Genomic DNA, 18,873 nt, shown 5'->3' on the forward strand with positions numbered 1-18,873 from the left:
AGTCTGTTACTAAAAAGTATTTTTGTGGGTAGATGGAATGGATGCATTTCCACCATTGGAGTTTGTGTCATTATTAAAGCTGAACTCATCTAACATACAGTCGTTTGTTTGTGAATAGATATAATCTGGTTTTTATGATCGGTTACTCTTTATAGATTTAACCGTATATTGGGCAGCTACTCTTCATAATAAAATGAATGATACGCTAAAACACCATTTTGACAGAAAGAATGTTTTCAAAGTGAGTCTCACTCAAAGTGAGAACACATAGGTTTAAAATTATCATTATGGTTAGGACATCTGGGTAGCTCAGTTGGTTAAGTGTCTGACTTGGGCTCAGGTCATGATCTCGCCGTTTGTGGGTTTGAGCCCCGCATCATGCTCTGTGCTGACAGCTCAGAGCTGGGAGCCTGCTTCAGATTCTGTGTCTCCCTCTCTCTCTGCCCCTCCCCTGCTCACGCTCTGTCTCTCTCTCTCAAAAATAAATAAATATAAAACAATTTTTTTAACTATCCTTATGGTCTCCTAAGTTGAAATATTTTTTAAGAACTGAATTCAGCCTCACCACATCCTCTGTCTGTGCTTGTTAAAGAGGCATTTCTTGTTTTCCAAATGTAAGCCTTGGAAACTGAAAAACAGTTTTTTGTTAGGTTTTTAACCCAGAAATTAAGCTAGGTTTTACTTTATTTATTTATTTATTTACTTATTTACTTACTTACTTACTTACTTACTTATTTTAAGAAAGGGCCTCGAACTCACAACCCTGGAATCGAGGGTCACATACTCTATCGACTGAGCCAGCCAGGCACCCCTAAGCTAGGTTTTAGATTGTTAATAGGAAAATAAAGGCGATGAACATTTAAGGAACTACTATGTGCAAAGTACTTTACTTACTATTTTGTTTTTCTTCACAGGAAACCTAACCTAGGTTTCCCCCTATTTTACCAATGGAGTAACCAAGATTCGGAAAGTATTTTGACCATTTCATGCATTGAAGAGTTACTATTCAAGTATAGCATTGTTCCCAAAAGGTGTGCTCCAGTTAGTAATAGTAAAGTATGAATAAGAGTTTTGGGAAGGCAAGAGTTAAATGACTAATTGCAGTGAAATGTTTTCCACTATTAAGACTACAGAGAGTAGCAAGATAGGGGAAGGAAGAAATCAGGCATCTAATGAGTGAAACATTAAAAAGAGGGCACTTAGAATAAATAAGAACTATATAGCAATTTTAAAAAATGTGTTATTTTGAGATAATTGTAGATTCACATATAGTTGTAGGCTATACTACAGAGAGATATCCTGTGCGCTTTATCCAGTTTCTACAATGGTAACACTTTATGTAACTATCCTATGGTATCACAACTAGGAAATTGACATTGATGCACTCCACCAACTTTATTCAGATGTCATCAGGTTTACAAGCATTCATTTGTGTATTTGTATGTATTTAGTTCATGTAATTTCATCATATGTATAGATTTCTGTGGCCACATCAACGATGAAGATACTGATCAAAAAGATCTCATGTGCTACCCTTCTGTAGCTGTATTCACTTCCTTCCCTATACTTGCTACCCCTGACAACCACTGATCTGTCCTCAGTTGCTGTAATTTGTTGTTTTGAAAATATTATATAAATGGAATCATAATATGTAACGTTTTGAGATTAGATTTTTTTTCGCTTAGTGCAATTCTTATGTTTTATACCCCATTAAGACTGCTATAACAAAGCAGCACAGACTGGGTGACTTACAAGTAACAGAAATTTATTTCTCAGAGTTCTGGTGGTTGGAAGTCTAAGACCAGGGTTCCAGGTTCTACGTCTGGTGAGAGCCCTCTCTATGGTTCATACAAGGCCATCTTCTTGCTCTAACCTCACATGGCAGATGGAGCAAGGAGCCTTCTCATACCTCTTTTATAAGGGCACTAATCCCATCTGTGAAGGCTCTATCCTCATGACTTAATCACCCCCAAAAGGCTCCACCTCCTAACACTATCACGTTTGGCATTAGGTTTGAACATACACATTTTGGGGGTACACAGACTTTCAGACTTGAGGTCTGTCCAAGATGTTGCATGTATCAATAATTTGTTTGTTTTTATTGCTGAGCAGTATTCCATGGTATGCATATCTCATAATTTTCTGACTCTTCACCCACTGAAGGACATTTGGTTTATTTCCAGTTTGGAGCTATTACAACTAAAGCTGCTGAGATAATTTTTGTGCAAGTTTTTGTGTAAATACAGGTTTTAATTTTTCTGGGATAAATGCCCAAGAGTGGAATTGCTGGGTCAGATGTGACGTGCATATTTAATTTTGTAAGAAACTGCCATATACTCTTTTCCAGAGTGTCTGTACCACTTTACCTGCCTTCCCATCAGCATTGCGTAAATGACCCAGTTTCTCCACAGCCTCATCAGCATTTGGTATTGTCACTCTTTCTTATTTTAACCATTCTGATAGATGTGTAGTGGTATCTCCTGGTTTAATTTGCATTTCTTTAGTGACTGAAGAATCTGAACATCTTTTTGTGTGCTTATTAGTTATCTATCTATCATCAGTGCAATGTCTTTTCTTTTCTTTTGCCTGTTTTCTTATTAAGTTTTGAGAGTTCTTTATGCATTCTAAATACTAGTCCTTTGACGGATGGTTTATAGGTATTTTCTCCCAGTCTATAGCTTTTGTTTTCATTTTAGCAGCCTCTGTTGGAGAGCATCAGTTTTTACTTTTGATGCGATTCAATTTATTAGTGTTTCCTTTTATGGATTCAGCTTTTGGTATCAAGTCTAATTCTTTACCTAGTCATAGGTCCTGAAGATTTTCTTTTGTCTTTTTTTTCTTAAAGTTTTATACTGTTATGTTTTATATTTGTTGGTCATCCATTTTTAAAAATTTATTTATTTTTGAGAGAGAGAAAAAGCAGGGAGGGAGCAGAGAGAGAGGAGGCAGAGAATCCCAAGCAGGCTTCCCACTCTCAGTGCAGAGCCCAGTGTGGGACTTGAACTGATGAACCGTGAGATCATGACTTGAGCCGAAATCAAGAGTCTGACAGTTAATCGACTGAGCCACCCAGGCATCCCCTCAGCCATCCATTTTGAATTAATTTTTATATGGGATATGAGTTTGATTCAAAGTTATTTTTTTATTTTTCTGCCTATGGATACCCTATGTAGTGATTTCAAAGCTGTAGTGACTTCTAAGTTTAAATCTAAACTGATTCCAACGATGAGGGTAACTAGTGGCTCACAAGCAATCTGCTCAATGTTAACCACCTCTCATTACAATGCAAGATGAAACCCTTCTGGAAGAACAGCACAGTTTTTTCAGCTCAAAAATGTAAAATTTAATTGTCATGCTTGCCTTGACCTCTTGTGAGAAGTATTCTAACAATGAAAAGGAAAACATAGCCAAAAATTAAGTATGACCTTCAGAGCGTAAGGATAACAGGCCAAGAACAAAAAGTCAGGGATGCTATTCTAACAGCACATTAACATGATTAGTTACTGGGAAATGAGAGAGAGAACAAACAAACTGTAGTTTAGTTGTTACAATGCTTTGGTGGCCAAAAATGGTCAAGCTATTAAAGGCAAAAGGCAAACCAAATAGCCCTCCATTATCAGAAAAGAGCCAACCAAAGTTATAAATCTTTTCAAATGCTTTCTCACTGAACTATGGAATTGCCATAATGTGGAATTCCCAATAGGACCCACTTGAAAGTCAGTTTCTGACAACATAGGGCTGATTTCTCTGGAGCGGTGTGCCTATGGGCAGTCCAGGCAAGATTTCTACAGCAGACTGTAAAGTCAGACCAAGGGTAAGGCTGAATTGATGAACTCACACTACCTTACACAAATCTCTACTAGTGTGCAGAGTATATCAAAAGGAAGATTTGTCCTTATTTCTACCTATTACCATAATATGTTTCTGAAACCCTAAAAATTTTAAATTTTAAATGTTAAACTCTGTTCCCCTCCCTCATCCCTTTTCCCTTCCATGTAATTAAATAGCCTCTGTTTTCTGTTTTCTTGGTGTACTATTTAACCATATCATTTCATAAACGTTGTATGGTTGTGTTTGGTAAATAATCCTTACTCTACCTCCTTTGTTGATGTACCTCTCCCTCTCTCTGAATTTAGCATCAAACAAAGTTAAGTTTAACAGACCATATTTTAATAATTTTAGACTGAAATTAGTGATTTGAGGATCACCCATTACTTCCTTTTTTATAATTTATCTTGAAATGTGCCTATTTAACTCTAAATGGAAGGATGAATTAGCATCACTAGTAGGTAGATTTATTCTGGATGAGTACCAAGGAGTTTTCAGGATCTCCTGGCCTGGACCCACCTAGTTTTCAGATCTTTGGTGGTGTTTTATACCAGTTGTCTATTCCAGATCGAATGATTCATGAGACCTTTCCCCATGCTTCTGCAAAGAATTTGTGTATACAAAATTGGTATATTATATTTGTGTGTATTAATTCCTTGATACATGACATATCTTGAAAGCAAATGAATTACTAAAGCAAATTATACTCCCTGTGTTATGTGGAGTCATCATTATTCACTGTGGCCTCTGTTCTCCCTTCCCCTTCGAGTTAGAATGTAGGTATTTTCTTCAATAGTGCCACACAGAACTCTTCCACATTGTCTTTGACATTAGTTAGCTTTTGCAGAATTTAGAACCCATTTATTGATTTTTGTGCAGGTCCTTTTATGTTCTTTGTGTGTTTGAACACTTTTTAAAAACCTAGCTTTCAGGATTGAGGGTTAATTTAGGATATCAACAATCTATTTTCAGTTAACCCGAAGTGGTATTTTGTACATTTACTTTTCCCCTCTGATAAGGTCTGACAGGCCTTGTGAATAGGCACTGAGCAGTAGAGACCAGTAGACTCTGTGTTGTTCAGACAAGTCCCTCTTCCCTAGACTTGCTGGCCTCTTCCCACTCTTTCCTGCTTCTCAGGAGAGGCAGAGATCCTGCTGCCACTTGCTGTCTTCTAACCCACCACCTTCAGAGCCAGTAGTGTGAAGCACGGAGGGGAATGACACTCTTCTTTCTGCCTCACTCTCCCACCCCAAACCCTGAAGGGTGCAGGATGCCGAGTGAGCTCCGACCCCCACTCCTCTGACACCCCTGGCTTCCATCCCCAACCTCTACCCTGGTGGTTCTTCATCCTTGAACCTCTGACCCATCAGCAGAACACCTAGTGTTTGAAAACCAGTCTAGTAAATAACCTTGGCCAAGTTTTCTAAATTTCACCCTGCATTTCTTGTTGTTAAGTGTGGCTAATAATAATCCACTAACAAAATGGCTGTGATAGAAGGAAACTTCCCAGCCTGAACCAAAGAGATGAAGTCCAAAGGAGGAGGACCACAGTTGAATCAGGTCTGGTCCTTGTCTACACTGATTGAGGTTTGACCCCTTCTTCTAGGGAGGAGGATTTGGAGTCTGATATTGGAACCCACTGGATAGTCTTCTTATTAAATATGCATAATACGTTGTGTGGCTCCTTCTTCCAAACAAAACCAAACCAAGATAGCTGTGAAGATTAAAGTAACATATGCAGAATGCTGGGCACAGTGTGTACTCAGTCACCTCTGACTCTAGCTTCTGTGCTTACCTGCACCTCCATCTTCACCCAGAAATCCTCTTCTTGATACCCCACTCATCCCATGAGCTGCTCTTGTTGTTCAAATTGGGGAGGCAGGAGGAATCATAACGGTCCACAGTGGAATCACACAAACGTATGTTGTTCTCAGCACAGCCAGGTTCTGGAATGGTATAAAGTGGAATTACATAGTCCAAAGGGCTTTGAGAATTCTAGGGCACTCTCTTTATTTCAGAGTAGGAGCCCAAGCCTATGAGGGGAAATTGTCAGTGATCTGCTGGGCTCACAGCAGACCACTTTATGTATATTTACTGGTAATCAGAGCCTCACCACTTGGGTTTGACACACTCTTATGTCTCAGGCGTACGTGCCACAGACACCAACCCCTCAGCCTTTAGAGTGGCCGGCTACGCAGGACCACATAGGCTGGTCACCTTTCGCCATGAGTAGCATCTTACTCCAGGGTGCAGTGTGAGTACTGTCCTCTTCTGTGCATCCTTTCCTGTGAAAAAGGTTGGGAAAACTGGTCCACGTTACCTTCACACCAAGCCTCTGATACATAATTTTCATACCCAAATATGATTTGCCTGCTATGGAAATTTAGACTCAGAGAAGTTGAATAAATTTTAGTGAGATTATACAACAGGCAGGTGAGGCAGGATTGGAGCCCAGCTCTGTCCTTCTTCAACCACAGCTTATGCTCTGCAATACTGCCCTTGGCAGTGTGGCAACTTAGTGGTACGTTGGGCCCTGTAGAACACAGGTCGGTTCACAGCATTGTGAATTAATGTGCAGAAGTACATCCTAAGTTCTAAGTGACCTTTTTAAAAATGTTTTAAGAAGTTTGTGTTTATTTATTTTGAGAGAGAGAGAATCTCCAGAGGGCTCTGTATTGTTAGTGAGGAACCCGACACAAGGCTCAGTCTGAAGAACCGCAAGATCGTGACCTGAGCCAAAATCAAGAGTTGAACACTCGAATGACTGAGCCACCCACGCTCCCCCAAATGACCTTTAAAAAAACAAAACAAAACTTGTTTATGGCTTGAGGACATCCCATACTACATCTTGTCAAGTTTAACATCAGAGTATTAACCAACTAGGGCAGTAGGAAACATGTAGTCTGGATATCCCACCCATGTAAGTCAGGGTTTTACATTGCAGATATCCACGTTACTCGCTAGGTTTGCTCTTATCTAAAAAGAGTAGTTGCCTATGATAGAAATGAATGCAGAAATACATTTGGACAGAAAAACCCAGAATGCCCTTTTGGGCAAGTAGAGTCTAAGATCCAGTGGTAGGTGTCAACTGGATGGGTCTGGTTGGTTGATGTGCAGCATTGCTGAGGATACAGAGAGGGCTCCCCCTCTCTAGCCCCACAAAGCCTGTCTTTGAACTCGAGGAAAGAGCTGCCACTTTGTGGTATGCCTGTGCTAAGAATGAATATACCACATGGGTGGAGTGGTGTGATGTGAACTCTTGCCCTTCCTTTAATTAACAGTCTGTAGATTGTTTTTTCCTGCTGGCCAAGGACCGTTAGAGTAGAACCTTAGTGTGTCCAAGATTTGTGGAGAAACTTTCTTATTACCAGTAGTTGGATTCAGATATTCAGTCATAATGCAGGTTTTAATTGAGTTGGTACATGAAAAGCAAATAGAACTGTTTTAAGTGTTGGTAAGTGTTAACTCTGTACTGGCTTCATATTTGGTTAATATTTTATTCTCTCAGTTTCTCTCTGTCTAGTGATCTAATAAAAGTTGATAATAATAACATTTTTTGGCACTTTACAAAGTACCTTCATGTGCGTTCTCTCACTTTATCTTCACAATGATCATATGAGTAGATATAAATGCAGATGATGGATCTGTTGTTTGGGAGGTTAAATACCTTGCCTCAAATCACTTAGCCTTTAAATCGACGATCTGAGCCCTGAATCCCAGTCTACTTTGTCTGTATCACTGATTGTTTTTCTTTATTCCATATTTCTCAGTTTACATTGCCTTAAGCATTAATTTGTACTTTGAGAGGGGGATTAGAACATGTTAGTAGCATCATAATGTGGTGAGTAGGGAAAATTGTACATGGGTTTGGAAGTGTTTTAGTTGGTTTTACTGGAAACCATATTTGATTTCAGTTTCTAAGAACCATCCAAGATGGCTGTTGCCATTAGTGCCTGTAGTGATCCACAGCACTGCCCAGGAACACTTTCCGTGTGTGATATCCATAGCTCTTGTTTATGTGTTTGCACTCAGTCTCCCCCCAAATGAGCCATCTGGAAGGGTGGGACTCTGCTATAGGTCAGTGCTCCTTCCATGTTACATTGTTAAATAAATAGTGGTTGGCATGTAGCAAGTTTGTTAAGTCTTTTTTGACCAACTGAAAGACTGAGAATATTTAAAACGGCTTTTTTAATGTAGAACCTAAGTGGTTTGTGAGCCTTAATTTTTATTACTATAGATTTTTTTGTATTCAGCAATTTTATTAATCTTAGAGATTAAGAATATTTTTAAACATTTTGCATAAAAGAGCAGCTTGTGCTTTATTTGAAAATATTACTAATTACCAATTAAACTCTTGAATGAGCTGTAATGTTGTTTAAGGCTTATGTTTCCTATTATTTTGATTGAGTTCAGATCAAGCAGCTCTTAAGAGAACATTTACATATCGCTTGTCATTCATTAATGGGAAAAATATCCATGGTCAAGTTTGAGCTGCTGATGTTTTTAAGAAATCATTAACTTTTTTCTACAGATTAAAGAAAAGGCTTATGAACATTTAGACATTAACAGATAGAGTCATGCTTTTTTGCTTTGTTTTTAAGGAATAGGCAGTTACTTGATTTAATTCCATGTAGTATACTGCTTTTCAGGCTGTAGGTTACAACCCATCGGGGCATCCTGAAATCAGTTTAGTGGATGAGAACCAGCATTTTTTTTTTAATGGAATGGAAGAGAATAGATTAGTCTGGACTAATGCTAGACTGAATATAAAATATCAGAGTGCATTGTAGGTAGTCAGAATCAATAATATTTTATGAAAATTTTGTTTTAAATATATACAAGTATACATATATCTTGAATCACAGTTTACAATTATTTTTTATTGTGGGCCAAAAGATCTGTGGGATCAAAAGAACTCATTGTTTTAGAAGAGTCTTTGGAGGTTAGTATCCTGAGAGTGAGGTTATTTTTCCTCTTTGAACAACAAATTTCTTTGAAAATTGTTGATCTAATACATATTAGCTAATTATTTAAAGACAGCTGTACATAAAGTACCTGTTATATAAATATATTTCCCCCCAGTGCAGTGTAATGGCTCCCTATAAAACTAATTTCAAGGATCAGTGACAAAAAAGCATGTGTCCTCTTCCTTGAAATCTCAGGCTAATCTGGATTGTCCTAGATTCTGGAGTGAGACCCAGTGAAGCTGTAACCTAACAAAACCACCAAATGGAACTATTTTGATTATGAAGCCTGGGGAACTTTTGTTTGTGGGCCTCCGGTAGGTTTCTCCTCTGTAGAACTATTTACTGGCTGTGGGGCCTTGGGTATATTTTTCTCTAAAATGAGAATAATAACAGTAGTACCTACCTCATGATATTGTTGGAGGACCTACTGAATTAAAATACATATATAAAGTCTTTAGAACAAGTTCCAGTGAAAAATAAGACCTAATAACATCAGAGCATGCTGTCTTAATGAGGAATATAGGAATAAATGAGAAAAAGAAAGAATAAATACACAGGCTTAAATTTTCAGGGAGTTTATATGTCCCTTGAAACTTGTCCATAAATATGCTGTGGCTACAGCCTTCAGTGAAAGACCCAAGACTCTAGACACAGATAAGACCAAAGTCCTCGAAAAAGTAAATGATTTAAGCTGTCCGCCTCATTTTTTAATGTTGCTGACAGTTGGGGAAGACTTCAACTGAACTAATTTCTGAATTTGTCTGAAATTTGGCACTGTCTCAGCTTGAGACAGTTTGGCACAAGCCTTTGAAAACTTTCATTATTGCTGGTACAGTGACTCTTCAGTGTGCGAAAATTGAGTTCTGAACCAGAAAATGCTTTTTGCTCGCCGCTCTGGAGCTTCCTAGCTCATGCGTGGACTCCAGTTGTCGGTTATTTTAGTAGGAATTTTTCTTTCTTTTCCCCTGAAACTCGTATCTGAAAATTCCAGCAGTCACCCCTTCTACCCTCATAAATCAGATGCTAAGTACGTATCTTCCCACACATCTTCCCAGATTAGTCTTCCTGAGACACAGTTCAGATGTGTCACTTCTGAATCTCAAATTCGTCTCTCAAATTCGAGACCATATGGCTCATTCCTACCTTTCTGTCTTTATGTCCTACTTTGATTTTCTGTACATGTCTTACACATTTGTGTAATAAACTTTGCTATCACCATCTTCTCCCTATATGCAGTGACAGCAAACCCATCTGTAATTGTGACACTGTCTCCTTGACGCTTTTCCTGTTTCATTTAATTCTTAACCCCTACACACACACACACACACACACACACACACACACACACACACACACACGTAGATGTGCCCTCCCCTGCCGCTGGACTCAGAGGGCATTGATAGGCCTCCTAATGCCTTCTCTTGACGTTCTTCGTACAGTCTGTCTTTGAATGTACCCATAACGCTGTCATCTTCTCTACTTTATTTGTTGTTTTTGTCCGTTCTTTTTCATTTTTATATTCCTGACAAGGTCTAGCTTTATGCCCTGCATCTAACAGTCATTCATTGTGAATGGTAGCTAGCATTTGTTGAACTGTGTAACAGAGACACATTTGTGTATTCATGTAATCTTCTGATTACTCCATGAGGTAGGTCCTGTTATTCTAATCACAGATAAAGTTGCTAAGCTTTATTATAGATGTTGTGGAATTTGCCCACAGTCACATAGGACCCAGGTCACATAGGATCCAGGACTCAACCCTGTTGTGCTAGACCTCACAGCCCATACCTATAATCATTATACCATATTCTTCATTAAACTATCTTGAATTGAATTTATAGAATTTTATCAGTTATCCATGGGAGGATAAGTGAGACTGATTTAAAGATTAAATATATTAAAGTACTAAAGTGGAATTTTCTTTTTTCTTTTTGTTTCAAGTCTATTTATTTATTTTGAGAGAGAGGGAGAGCAAGTGGGGGAGGAGCAGAGAGGAGAGAGAATCCCAAGCAGGCTCAGTGCTCTCAGCACAGAGCCTGACATGGGACTCAATCTCAACGAACTGTGAGATCATAACCTAAGCCGAAACCAAGAGTCAAGCGCTCAACCGACTGAGCCACCCAGATGCCCTAAACTATTATTTTTGGGGATTTTCAATGCAAAATTGTTTTTAGGAACTTTGGAACAAAGTAGGGAATCTCTGGTCTTTCAAGGGAACTTTGAAAATCTCTACGTACCAACAAAAATGCCACCAATCTCCTGACCTATTTTTGGGGATGTGGCAAGAAGTCCCCTATTATTTCCTCTCTAGATGCATAGTTAGAGGTCCTAACAAGCTGAGATGCTCTTTGCTTGAGCCCTTTTGTTGTAAAGATGTGTGGTGCTTAAGCCATGGGTCATGTGTTTATGCGTTTTTACTTCCCTTTTCCTTCATTGACTGGTTCGAGTAAAGTTTGCATAAACAAAATGGTTGATGCCCTATATTTTTTTAACTCATTAAGTGATATACCAGTGAATTTGTAGCAGCCCTGTCTACTTGTTCTAGCTTTTTCTTTCCCACACTTAAATGAAATTGGTAGCAAAAAGGGTAACAGGCCAAGTTTCAGAAGAGACCAAGCAAGACACATGGTTCACAGTTTGCAGTGTGATCCAGCAGCAAATGAAGCAGACCAGTGTGTTAGTACCATTGAGGATGAATCCAAGTGTCCTTGAAACAAAAAGGGAAGATGAGTTAGTCGGATTGGGAGAACCCTAGGTCTCCTCCCAAAGCAAGGCAGGATTTAGCTTCCGTTGAAGCAGAAATTAGTGGAGAGCAAAAAGGAGGTCTTTCCTCGGTGGTTCTGTTACTAGAATGGTGTACTTTATTTCACTTGGAAAAAGAATCAAAGATGACTTTGAGGTGGGCCTAACATGGACTGAAATGAGAAATGTAGCTTGTTGGTTGTGAGACAAATTGTTTAGGTGTGAACAAAGCATATGAAGAAGATATAGAAGAACAAGAACAAGAAAATGGATTACATCTATTATTTTATTTTTAAAGTTTATTTTGAGAGAGAGAGAGAGAGAGAGAAAGCATGAGCAGGGGGAGGGGCAATCCCAAGCAAACTCCGCACTGTCAGTGCAGGGCCAGATGTGGGGCTTGAACTCATGAACCATAAGATCATGACCTGAGCTGAAGGCAGACGCTTAACCAACTGAGCCACCCAGGCGCCCCTTGTGATATGTCTGACTTTTAAAATGGTATTTATTAGTTTGTATTTATGGAATACTTGACAGACTAGATGACCAAAATATGATCATGTGAACTTAGGAAGCACCTAAGTTACAGACGAGTTATTCATGCTTTAGATATTCTTTTCTATACTACAAACAAAACAAAAACCAAAAAACTGGTTATAGTTCTGAATCACTCTACAGCATTTAAAATATAGTTTGCATATGTATTTTCAAGAACACATGTATCATACAAAGTAGGACAGACTTAAAATTGATTCCAATTTTGAATAGGTGGCATGATTTAACTCACTGTCAAGGATGGTTAGAGCTAAGTCACTAATCATTTTATTAATTTTTCCTGTGTCTCTGGGACTATGTTACTGTCGATTATGACATCCATGGTGCATATTCTTCACACTTTAGAGCTAGAAGAGGTTTTGGTTTAGAAGTTGTATAATATATAATTTAAAGCAGATGAATTTTGATATTCCAGATTAATTTTGTTAGCACAGCAGAAAGCTAAATGGTAATTTGGTTATTTCATTTTCAGAGGTAATTGAAGCAGATGCTGGTGAGGTCACTGGGGACTGAGTCATCTCCATTTCAATGGCTCCATCATTTTTTTTTTTAAGTGTGTGTTGTGGGGGATGTTTCCTTTTACTTTGCTAAATCAACTATTTTTACTCGATAATGAGAGAAATTTAATTTTTTTAACCACAGTCCTGAATGTATATTATCAGGATTTCAGAACATTTTTCCTTTATAAGAGTAAATGTATTTTATTTTTATTTATTTATTTTTAATATTTTCAACTTCCTAATTATATCTTTCCATTTATTTATTTATTTATTTATTTATTTATTTATTTTTAATTTTAACGTTTATTTTTATTTTTGAGACAGAGAGAGACAGAGCATGAACAGGGGAGGGGCAGAGAGAGAGGGAGACACAGAATCTGAAACAGGCTCCAGGCTCTGAGTGGTCAGCACAGAGCCCGACGCGGGGCTCGAACTCACAAACCGTGCGATCATGACCTAAGCCGAAGTCGGATGCTTAACCGACCGAGCCACCCAGGCGCCCCGAGTAAATGTATTTTAAAAGTAAAAACAAGTAGCATATACATACTATATATATGTCAACATATAACTATTTTTCTTTTATAAGAATATATGGATTTTTTTAAACATAAAAATTAGTTATAAACACACATATTTAATCTAAGCTCAATTTGTGCTGTCTTAACAGGTCACTGAAAACTTAATATTATAAAATTAATTGAGTTATGAACGTATTCTACATAATCTTGACTTTCTTCCTGTTTATTTTTAATGCACAGAAAAACCTTTTTCTAAGTTTGAATAAGTGCTCATTTTGGTTTTTATATTATCTGATGCAAGTAGATACCTAAGATATCTCTCAGTTCTTTGACTTACTCAAATGTGAGACTTTATTAAAGTCATATAGTGTTTATCCTTGGGTTTGAAATATATTCTGTGTTATGGGGAGAAACTTGTGCATGGCTTATATTCAGAAAGACCTTATGTGCCTACACGAGTTAAGCCCAGAGGGTAGCGTGGTGAACATAATGAACATAACAAACGTGGGGCTTGTTCTTACAGAGATTACTTTTCACATAGACATTAAATATGGAAATATAAATGCATATGTCATTAGAAATTTCAGAGTTTGCCATGAGGGAAAACAACAGGATGTTCCAAAGAATTTTAAGGGCAGTATCCATTTTAGATAGGAGTGATATTCAAGGAAGACTTCTAGAGAATAATGATATTTGAGCTGATCTTGGTATGGGCAGGATCTGTCAGATGAAATGTGTGTTTAAGAGAAGGGCTGGGGAAAAACAAATGGAGGGGACTGTTTTAAGTACAGGAAACACTTAGATTCAAAAACCTTAAGTGGGGAGAAGGCATGGCAGATTCCTGGGTCTGCAACAAGGCCAGTGTGGCTGGAACAGAGTGCTTTAGGGGAGGATTGCACAAAAAGGGTGGAGAAGTGGGGCAAGTCACGCGGGGGGTTGTTGGCCAAGTTTGGGAACTGGGATTAAGCAACCAGAGGAATAGAGATGCCGTTAAATGAAATGGGAAAACTGGGAAAATAACAACTTTGAGTGGGAATCTCAAGAATTTAAGTTTGGATGTGTTCATTTTGAGATGCCTATGAGACATCCAAGTGGAACCAGTAAATGTATAGTTGGGTATGTGTACCTGGAATGAAAGCAGAGTGGTCTGGGCTGAGATAGAAATTGAGGAGTTCTTGGGCCCAGCCAGCAGGTGAATGGATGAGATCATATAGGGAAAGAATGTAACGTGAAAAGAGAACAGAACTTAGGAATGGGGAACAGAATTGAGGAACTCCAACATTTAGTGGTCTAGTAGGATGAAATCCAAAAGAGACGGAATTACAGCAGCCAGGAGCAAAGAGCAAGCATTTCAAGAAAGAGAGAATGGTCATGAGAGTTGAGAGGTAAATTGAGATGAGGACTGAAAAGTATCCATTAGGTTTGGCCACTTGGACGTCACTGATTGAATGAAAACAGTTTCAGTGCAGTAGTGAGGGAAGCCAGTGTAATATAAATGGGAAGTAAGGGAATGGACATAGAGCTTCTAGGCAATTCTTCTGGGAACTTGGCTGGGAAAGGAAGCCAAAAATTAGGATCATGGCAAGAGGGAGATGTGGAGGTCAAGGACAGCAAGTTTATAAAGATGGAGGAGGAAGAGAAGTAAAGCATTTTGTCAGTTAATGGGGATGGTCCATCAGAGGTGGAGGGGGGGATTCCTCAGAGAGGCCAGCTTGATGTGTGACCCTTATGTAAAGTCATGAGGACATTAACAAAGCAATAAAGCAGGAGATGAGCCAGGCCAGGTTGCCTATACACTGTCCATCCAGGGTCTATAACATGTTTAAAGTTATACTTGTATATATTGGTGGTTCTACCCTCTTCTTTGCTGATTCCTCACTCTATGCCAGGAGGTTTACAAATATGACCTCACTTCATTGCCATAATAACCCATGAGGTGGATGGTGGTATTTTCCTATTTGACAGGCAAGAGAACAGGCTTAGAGTGCTCTAGTAACTCCCCAAGTTACACAGCTAATAAGTAATGGAGTCAGGATTTCTTCCTTCTGTGTTTAACTCTTAGGCCTTTATTAACTACTACTTCTATACTGCCTTCCAATAGTATAAAAATAATTAGAACAATTCTATTCCATATTAGAAAATTTCAATTGTAGTATATTCATTTAGAAGTTTGTAGAAATTTTGTCATAATTTTTTTAACAGTAATGTGTCCTCTTTTGTAATATATGTCAAAGGGTAGTTGGAGAATTCCTCAGTGTTTAAGGCTTTTTCTTTATTGATATGAATTTAAAAAAGAAACTATAAGTGACTGGGTTTTAAAAGATTGCTGTTTAGTGGGACACCTGGGTGGCTCAGTCGGTTAAGCATCTTATTCTTGATCTCGTCTCAGGTCATGATTTCACAGTTCATGAATTCGAGCGCACATGGGGCTCTGTGCTGGCAGCTCAGAGCCTGCTTGGAATTTTCTCTCCCTCTCTCTCTGCCCCTACCCCATTCATGCTCTCTCTCTCTCTCTCTTAAAGTAAACAAATAAACTTTAAAAAAAAAATCTTTAAAAATAAAATATTGGCCTTTTGGGGCACCTGGGTGGCCCAGTCAGTCAAGTGTCCAACTCCTGACATCAGCTCAGGTCGTGATCCCAGGGATTGTGGGATCAAGCCCTGCATCAGGCTCCTCACTGAACATGGAGCCTGCTTAAGATTCTCTCTCTCACGGGGCGCCTGGGTGGCTCAGTCAGTTAAGCAGCCGACTTCGGCTCAGGTCATGATCTCACGGTTTGTGAGTTCGAGCCCCACATCGGGCTCTGTGCTGACAGCTCAGAGCCCGGAGCCTGCTTCAGATTCTGTGTCTCCCTCTCTCTGACCTTCCCCGTTCATGCTCTGTCTCTCTCTGTCTCAAAAATAAATAAATGTTAAAAAAAAAAGTTAAAAAAAAAAGATTCTCTCTCTTCCCCCCCCCACCCCGCCCTGCTTCCCTGCTCACGTGCATGTTCTCTCTCTCTCTCTCAAATTAAAAAAAAAAAAAATACTGGTGTTTTAATATAACTTTTCTGTTATAGGTGAGCATTAATCGTTCATGTCTATTTTAAATGAAGAATGCTAATCTTAATGCTGTGGGAAATGACATCTGTATAGGAACTTGATGCGCAGTATGTTTGATGAGAGCAGCTACTGTTCTGGAGTTGCCTGTTGTAGTATCCTCTTCTCTGCACAGAAAGCAAGCCATTAGCAAATCTTCCTGCATTTTCAAGTAAACATTGTGCAGCAGAGTGGTTATGTCTGCACAGCTCTGATAACAGCTGTTAAATTTCTTTTCCTGCAATCAGAATTCTAACGGCAGTCTCCAAGACCTTTTTTGAGTGCAGTGTTTCACAATGACTTAATTTTATAGGCACATCAGATGAGGAACTTTAGTCCCTCTCTAGCAGTGGGTGTGGGGTGTAGAGGAACTAGGTAATGTAGTCATTAGGTAATGCCCGGGGAGCCTGGAAGAAGTGATGGAGAGATTAGAAAGAAAAGAGCATTTTCTTTAGTAAATGTCAATTCATGTTGGCCTGACATGTCATTTTTCTTCTACTCATCTTCTTGATATGGGCATCATTTCTAATTTCAGAAGCATAAAATCTTTTTGCTGAAGGGTTAAGGTCATCGGGGCCACCATGCCAAGGACAGAATCTCCACTGCATCTGACAAATAGGCCTTTTCCAACCTGGATTTGAACTTTTCCAGCAATGGGGGTGTCCCAAGGACTCCCAAGGCTACTCATTTCTTGATTGAAAAGTTTTTGTTAGTAGAAATTTGTTTTCAAGTTTTTAGTTAAAATTTATTTTTTCAACTTATTCTACTTATTGTCAATTACTTAGGATCCACACAGAATAAATAAAATCCTCTTTTTATATATTATCATTGTATATGTTTGAAGGTAACATCATTTTCTTCTTGAACCTTCTCTTTTCCATGCTAAATATTCTAAGTTTTTAAATCTCTCCATCTAAGACAGGTTTTTGATTCTTTACTACCTCTGTTTGGTCTGATTAATGCATTGATAGGAATATTACTTGTTCTTTTATTTTTGTTAATATAGCATTATATTGTATTAGTTTGTTGACAACAGTTGTATTCACACTGAGGGAAAAAAGTTTTTTCCCTTGTGAATTAGAGTTTTAATTTTATCTTGTTTGTTTTCCAGCCATTATTCTAATTTTCCAGAAATTTTGAAGGCTGATTTTTTACATCAAACATATTTCCTGTCCTTCCTATCTTGGATCAGATATACAACCTGAACAGCATGCTTTCTGTGTCCTTATCCAAGTGGTTGATGAAAATGCTGAATTGGAAAGCTGTGTGCATTATGGCACATTAGTATCATTGGTGGATTAAATAATTATCTTTAAGTCTTTCAACTTGCTATAAATCAACTTGCATAAGTTCACTTAACTGAATTCTCTGTTTCCATCTTTTAATAAGGTAGTGTCAGACATTTTCAAGGGCCTTAGTGAAATCTTGATATACTGTACCTTGTGTCATGCCCATTGACATGCCAAATCTAGCAATACTGTTAAAAAAAAAAAAAAGAGAGAATTATGTTAGTTTTCACTCATTTTCGTATACCCATGGTGGTTCCCGGCAGTCAACAATTTATCTTCAATTAATCACAGAAGATTTGTCTAATATCTGTCAGTTTATTTTTCAGGGAGTCGTTATCAAGCTGCTCAGTGTACTATTTCTAGAATATGTTTTTTTTTTCTTTTGAAAACCAGAATTTTTTTTCCCAATTCCAGTCTTTCTCTATGATTCTTCAGAGATTACTGGCAATGGTTCCACAACTCAGGGAATTGTTTCTTATAGGGCTAGAGACTTCATCCAGGATTTCATTTTCTTAGCTGTGATGCTTTATCCTTTTTAGTTTTTCACTTAGTCTCTTTGATAGAGCTGCAGCATTGGAGTGGACTAGGTCTACTTTCTCTCTCTTCTAAGTTGACTTCATCCAGCGTGCCATGGCCAATGGCTGTATTGCTTCTTGCAGCCTCATTCTCTCAACATCCCTAAAATTTCCTTGTGAATTTTTCCTTTGCACTGATTACAAACATCGGCTCATTCTGGGCTTCAGATTTCCATTGTTCTTACAGTTTTCTGTCTTTTGCTTGTTGCTTTTGCTTGTTGCATTTTGTGCCTCTCTGCCACCTTTTGTACGTGCCCACTGAAAACTTGAGCTCATTGGGACACATTTATTTCTTGAGATGCTTTCTGCTTTGCCTCTTCAACAGACCCATTTGTGATGGCGTTGACAGAATTTGTTTTAGAAGAACATATCACCCTTGAACCATTTTCCTTTTAGAATCTGCCCACGAGATCATACTTGTCTGCCCTTTCCTTCAGCAGACATTTGTGGGTTCACCCGTATGTTGGATCTAAAAAACAAAACAAATGAATAAACAAACCAAAAGCAGAATCAGACCTGTAAATACAGAGAACGTCTGTATGGTTGGTTATGGTTGGTTGCCAGAAGGGAGGACGGTGAGGGGCAGGGCAAAATGGGTGAAGAGGAGTGGGAGATACTGGCTTCCAGTTATGAAGTGAATAAGTCATGGGAATAAAAGGCACAGCTGGGAAAGATAGCCAATGATATTGTAATAACGTGTATGGTGACAGATGGCAGCTACACTGGTGGGGAGGGTAGCATAACATATAGAGAAGTTGAATCACTGTGTTGTAATCCTAAAACTAATGTCACATTGTGTGTAACTATATGCAAATTAAAACATTT

General features: G+C 38.5%; 1 protein-coding gene across 12 annotated transcripts in view; it reads left to right on the top strand.

Moving 5' to 3' along the window:
* NCOA7 (nuclear receptor coactivator 7) overlaps positions 1-18,873 on the top strand; it is a 165,923-nt gene that overhangs the window by 35,368 nt on the left and 111,682 nt on the right. The window lies entirely within an intron of this gene.

This window comes from Panthera onca, chromosome B2 (assembly GCF_046562875.1).
Source record: "Panthera onca isolate mPanOnc1 chromosome B2, mPanOnc1 haplotype 2, whole genome shotgun sequence".
Classification (NCBI taxonomy): Eukaryota; Metazoa; Chordata; class Mammalia; order Carnivora; family Felidae; genus Panthera; species Panthera onca.